The following is a 6767-nucleotide window of genomic DNA, read 5'->3' on the forward strand; positions in this document are numbered from 1 at the left end:
TAGCTCTTGGTTTGACCTTTTCACCTACTTTCTAATCCTCAGGCACATTCTGTTTAGCTCAGCATATCCATGGATCCCACTGAGCTATGTGCGCGCACACACACACACACACACACACGTACACAGGAGTGCTTGGATACAGCTGCAATACAGACAGGTCCAAACCTCTCCAGGAGCAGATTTTCTCATGTCGGTGGGTAAACCGTCATGGACGACAAATCCAAGAGTCACCTGAAGGCTGACTTTGGACACAATTGACTAAATCCACCTGGTGAGGGCTGGAAGTTGGCCAGCTGCTGCTGCTCACACTGACTGTTTCCCCATTTATCTGTATCTATATCCCCGTCTGTCTCATATCTCTCTGAATGTTCCTTGATAGTTTTAGTTTTAGTTTTTAAAGAGTACTTTACGAGCCAACTGGTGCACACAAATCTTTGCAGGCTTTAGCCACTCAGCAGGTGAATGCTGATTTCAGCATACACCAGTTTGGTTGAGACTTAGATATCTCAGCATCTATTACATGAATTATAACATATTGTATGGAAATTTATGTTCCCTTTAAAACAATCCTACTGACTTTGATAAGCCTCTAATCGCACCAACCTGAAGTTAACTTTAGTGGCCAGAGCTTGTGAGAAGATTATTGGTTTGAAACATAGATAAGATCAAGTGTGTATATACATACAAATCTTATAAACATATTTGTGTCAGCAGGGTTTTTCTGTCTCATCTTACTTATATGACATAACATATGAAGTGTGATTAATAAAAATACTTTTTGAAGGAGATTACTCGATTTAAATGTGACCTTGAATGTAGCCCTTCACATATCTTCAAAAATTTCTTTTGAAGCAATTCAGTGATTAACACATTGGAATCAAGGATCTTTTTTGCTGTGAGGCAAAAGTGCTCTCTGTTTGGAGCACTTCTTATGCTTTTCTAAAATGGTTTAATCTCTGGTTTTCCCCACAAGTGCAAAATACATTAGGTTATTAACTATCTGGGACCAGGGCAAGACCAGGACATTCTCAAGAAAGAGACATTTTTTATTTTTAAGTTGAACATTCTCCCTCAGACACCTCAAAACATTAGATCGGAACTCCATGTTTACAGTGTTATCATGATAAAACATGATAAACACTATGACAATCAGAGAGGTTGTCATGTCACACATGACACACGTGCCCTCTGGCTTGGAAAGCATAGAGTCTTTCACTTAAAACTACTTGTTCACGGATGGAAACCCAGGTCTCGTTACCAGCATGATCCTCCACACAAAATGTGGGTTAGTTTGAAGCACAAGATGACGTTTAATCTCTGTGGAGGTCTGCAGAGAAATTGCAGAGTGCACAGTGCAAGTGCTCAGAACAGGACTTCCAGTAAGACGCTAATGATAGAAGCCACACTCAAGGCTCCCTGGACATGCCTGAAAAAGATGACCTTGAATCTGAAATCAGACAACTTTAAATCAGGTAAGGCTTTTGACTTTTATGGACCTGTTCTCTGAATTTTTGATCACACCCTATAAAATACAACATAAGAAGGCTTGGTTTGGTCTTTCTGTCAGAGTAGATTTACATATTAAAGTTTAGACAATATTTTTAGACTGACTTTTATGTGATTGTCATAGTCCAAGACGGTTATATTTTAATCTAATTTGTGAGAGCGTCTGGATTCATTAAAATGAGCAGAGCTGCTTCATCAGAAGAACTGTGAACAAGAGTAAAAGCCAATATTACCACAACAATAAAAACCTTTAAGAAAAATATGATTCACAGTTCTTTGCCTCTAGGGAGACAGACAGGAGGGTTACAGAAACCTATTTTTTCCTGGATGGGGAACAGAATAAAAAGCGGAACTGATTTATTATTATTTTTTACAATGACAAAATAAACCAACAAGAAACCTTCTGAAGCCAAAAAAATTTCCAGAAATCATGCACTAAGGACTACTGAACATAATGGTTTTTCAACATTTGCCATTCAACATTTGCGTGAATAACACCAAGCAGGGAAAATCACATTGTGTCTTATTTTGTGTGGCTCAAAAGTGCTAACCAATATCAACAGCTGCAGAACTAAAATAATGTGCTCCCCACCTGGCAGCAGCGTGCATGGATAAGCTTAACCTGGGTGCAAAGGTTCTGAATAAAATTAATTTTACTACTTTCCAATTCTCTCCCATAAATCCCTGTGATTGGTTTCAGGAACCCCAGAGCTAGATCTGTTATTAGCGAGAAGGGCTTTATAAGTATCATACTGGTGCCTCGGCTTCATAAATAGCCCCACTGTGTAGAATCCAGGCGGCAGGCTAAAGTAGAGGAAGACAGACAGAAATCACTCTTGGTAACAAGACGTCCTTCTTATTGTTCTCCCCACTTATGTCTTGTGTTTCTCAAGCTTTAGTTATGATCTTCCTGTCTGGAAATCAACGAGCAGATCCAGGGGACTCCTCTGTACCGCTACAGATTAAAATCGAACACTTTTGTTGTCACATACAACAAAAATGTGGGTTTCTCCTTTGGGAAATGGAGCACACATGAGTGGAAAACATTGACCATCTGTAGGCTTTCCAAGCACTCCCTGTTTACCAGCTCATCAGAGTCTGACAGATACAGTCTGTACAAAAATAATTCCAGCATTTTATAGCTGATATCCTTCAGTAAGACGTCTTTCAGTTGTACACTATGTGCGTGAAGATGTGGGAACCCTGTTGAGTTTTTGTTAGGCAGGAAAGAAAAACAATGAGGTAGACAAAACAGGCAATTCTTCAGGCGCTGTCCAGTGCTGAAACCACAGAAAGAGCCAACAGGGAGCTTTTCATTTTCCAAAGATTAGCTCAGGCAAGGAAATGCAGACATAATGGTAAAATAAGCAGCTTCTTAGTATTTGCTTCTCCTCTTGGGTGTTTTAGAAGGTGAATGATAGAGACATGGGCCAATTCAGATTTACTGATGTGCCAAATGAGTTTAACAAAAGAGGCAACACACTGAACTGGCAAGACAAAGGGGAAAGGAAGGCATCACAAAAATCCACCTTCAGGAATAATTTCTCCAATCACTGGAAGATACTCAACTGTGCTCCTGTCATTAATTCAGCAGACAAAAACTGTTACCAGATGTCATTACTTATTTATAGTATTTAATAGTGAAAATGCTTCTTTTGAATAATACATTTGGTGAGAGCGCTGGATTTGGGGAGGTGGGGATGGAGAGGTTGACTGATGAATATTCACAAGCTGCGTCTGGAGGGATTGTGCTAAACTACCTTTTTTTCTGCCTCTGTGCCTCCTGGGCTTTGTCTGCTCTGCCACTTGCCATGATGGCCCAGCTGCGCTGCTCATTTGCTTGGCGCTACGCACAGTGGCTAGTTCAACATGGTTAATGCCAGGCTATTATATTATTAGCCAAGGCAAAGCTAGCAGCAGCCCACTTAGGCTCCGCTCCATCTGCTTGGTGGTGTCAGGTTGGAGGAATGGAGGGACCCAGAGCTGTCTATCAAGGAGACTGACGTCGTCCAGCGAGCAAAGGTACAGCATTCATTAAACCAATGAAATGACCCTGGGGCTGGGGGAACAGAGGTGCCAAGTGGATCCTGGCCTAAAATGTGATCTATGGTCGTGTGTGCTCAGGGTTCTGCTGCGACACACGTGTAACTTGAACAGACAATAGCAAGCGCACACTCTCATGATCATTTATACAAACAGAATTGAATATGCGCGTAGGCTGCTGTGAGTGTTTTCACTGCCTAATTGGATCCAGGTTATGTACTGTAAGTGTGTAAATTAGTCTCTCACTGCAGGAGTCTTCCAGTATCCCTCCTGGCCTTTCTCCCACCATGGGGGGAAAAAAAAACTACCCCCATTTGTAACATACGTCGTGAGCCTACAGCTCTGAACCTTTATCGAAAACACACAAAAGAAAAAACATATTAATAAATGTTCCTTCCCACTGTAAAATTACACACAGCAGGATCACAGCTGATTCATAGCACCACACTCTTACAACTACAGGATTTCAAGCTGGAGGCCTTTGCCAGTCAAACAGTCTAACTCAAGCCCAGAGATCTTCTGTACTGATATTGTGCAGTTGCTTGGCAGCTTTCCCTTGTTTCATCCTGTGCCAGGGCGGCTTTGTTTGTTTTAAGCATAGCAGAAGGTTCATTGTAGGAATATTAATGTCTTACATTTGCGAAATCTCTGTAAAAATTCACAGTTTCCAATTTACTTGCTTGGACACTACTCAAGTGCAAAATTGAATTCTGGCCCATTCACGTCTTCCGCTACAAGTGTCTGCACTAAGCTGAGCGCAGCCAACCAGAAAAGACACATTATTGAAATATGTGACAACGCAACCTCATGCAAAGAGCAGATAATGCTGTAAAACTCCCACAGTCTGTTACATCCCTTCTTCATTCTCTTTCTTTCTTTCTCTCTTTCCTCTTTCGTTCTGTCTTGCTTTTCTGTCCATGCTCATGAGATGTGATGACAACATTTCCGAACTGCTTTTGGCCTTGACCGCAGTTGGAGAAGAGCCACTAAGAAGCGATGAACCACTCTCTAAAGGAATATTGTTCATCCATTGTAATGCCTCATCACACAGAAAATGTGAAAATGGGGGCAGTGAACTGGCAATGCCACAGAAAAAGAATACCTCTTCTGAGAACAATAGCGCTAACAGTAGAGCCTGCGATCCAGTGCAAGAGTGATGAGTGAGAGTCCAAACAGTGCAGGGCAAGAGAAAGAGACACAAAGACAAACACAGAAACCTTCTGCAATATGCATGAGTGGACAAGGCAGAAAGAAGCAGAGGGACTTAAACAGCAGTTTAATGTGCAGCCAGATACTAATAGTGCAACAGGAGCTGATGATGCCCACATCATCCAACAGCAAAACTCAGCAACTGGAAGCATCGGTGGCCACACACACACACACACACACACACACACACACACACACACACACACACACACACACACACACAATTATCAGATAGACAAAGACCTACACATGGCTGCCCAACCAGTGAGAGGAGAATGTTTTATCTACAATCAGTCACAGAATGAAAATGAGGCTGGTCAGTTTGCAGACCTGGAGTATCAAGGATCACATTGCCAATGCTAAGCCCAAACAGATTCAAAAGATTTGTGTAATTGTGGGAGATTTGGAGAGATGGAATATCAGATAAAAATAGTGCATAATCTGTTTGGCTGAAGACTGCTTAGACAAATGCTAGGTTGGCTGGCTGAGTGAATGTGTGCACATGTATGCAAATACCTGAGACACACAATTATAAGACAGAATAAGAACCCAGCGAGAGTGAGAAAAGGGAGGGAGGGAGGCTAGTAACCATTTCACAAACAGTTTGGCTGAATTTCTGCTTAATTTCCCAGGGGGTCATGAGCAACTCCACTCCAGCTCCATTGCCGTTCTCTGACAAACATGAAAAATGAAACAAAACTTTACTTTCTTTTTCATCCACAAAAAACACTCCTGGCTGCTACACAGGCAAATGAAAGCCATGTCCACACAGGACTGAACCGTGGCATGCAGGCTGGGCTGGACCGCCTCCTTTTCAGTCAGTTTGTGACCTAGAGCTCCTTCTGCCAGATGCCAGCCTTTCTTCAGTAGAAATAATTGAGAGACCCTTTAGGTGGAGTACAAGTGCCATCCAAGATAATGTCTCAGGTTTCCCTCCTTTGCTTCGCTGACAGCGCTGACAGCCCTGCCTGCGCTGCCTATCGACTTACACCCACTCCAAAAGCTCCCTCTATCCCCATCTGCCTCACCTGAAGGCTTACCAAAGGAGAAGAAAATGGGATTTTCACTACAAAGAAGTGAGCTCATGGTCATACAGATCCAAATCGTACAGTAACCGGCGCTGTCAAACATCCTTTTGAACATAAGCAGCCTCAAAGGAGAAAATAAGAGGGAGCGACGCTTTGCTACATTTATTACTTTTCAACAGATGCTGCATAATTGGACAATTACGATGTAATTCAAATAGACAGAAAACAGCAAAATCGCTTAACTTTTGTCAAAGTGCATTTTGGAGTCTTATTAAAACTAAATCACCAACACAGCAAAACCTAAAAAGATTAATTGAAAAATAGCCTTATGGAAGCAGTAACTAGCTTCAAGCAGTGAATCGCATGCTTGCAAAGACTACACACTTTTGCGATATAAAGCACATTTCTTTTGGTAACAGCCACATATCTTTGTCTTTGAATAGTACCGACAAGGACATTTCCAAATGATGATCGACTTTAAGTGAACAAAATTCGTGAAACACCCATTTCGTTTCGTGGAATTAAAATAATGTTAAATTGACTTAATTTTATAATACAGTCAGACAAATTCATAAATAAATAGATATGCAAAAACACACAAGACTACTCGCCTTCACCTTTCAGATCAAGTCAGGTCCCGTCTACAGGAATGTAGAGCGATGCCGCAGCTTTACAGGAGCGTCTGTGTGATACAGTGCAGGTGGTAGCGCCACAGTCAGGGAAGCTGAACCATCCAAGAGACGCGTAAAAGCCCCGCGAGTCCGAGGAATTTCTGTCAGACAGGGAGACAGGGTCTGTGTCGTTTCGTGTGCAGTGCGCCTGGATGCAGAGACGTGTCCTTGCGTCTTTCGGGGACTTGTCGAATCAGCAGCAGCGATGAGTGGATGAGCGCCAGCCAGAGTGGTGCTCACCTCTCCAGCAGCTGAGCGCTACTGAACAAAAGAGTGCTCCGCAGGCTCTCTATTCAAATAGCAGGAGAGA

At 42.3% G+C, this 6767-nt stretch overlaps 1 protein-coding gene across 2 annotated transcripts in view; it reads right to left on the reverse strand.

The window, feature by feature from the left end:
- ncanb (neurocan b) overlaps positions 1 to 6754 on the reverse strand; it is a 172654-nt gene extending 165900 nt beyond the window's left edge. Inside the window, exon 1 of one of the 2 annotated variants that reach the window (XM_005733989.1) lies at positions 6404 to 6754. The gene's annotated coding sequence lies outside the window, so the exon portion shown is untranslated. Of the gene's footprint in view, positions 1 to 6397 lie in introns of both variants that reach the window. The other variant, XM_005733990.1, reaches the window with a different exon arrangement.
- Positions 6755 to 6767: the final 13 nt, after the last annotated feature.

This window comes from Pundamilia nyererei, unplaced genomic scaffold (assembly GCF_000239375.1).
Source record: "Pundamilia nyererei isolate P.nyererei 1_Seehausen unplaced genomic scaffold, PunNye1.0 scaffold00056, whole genome shotgun sequence".
Taxonomy (NCBI): Eukaryota; Metazoa; Chordata; class Actinopteri; order Cichliformes; family Cichlidae; genus Pundamilia; species Pundamilia nyererei.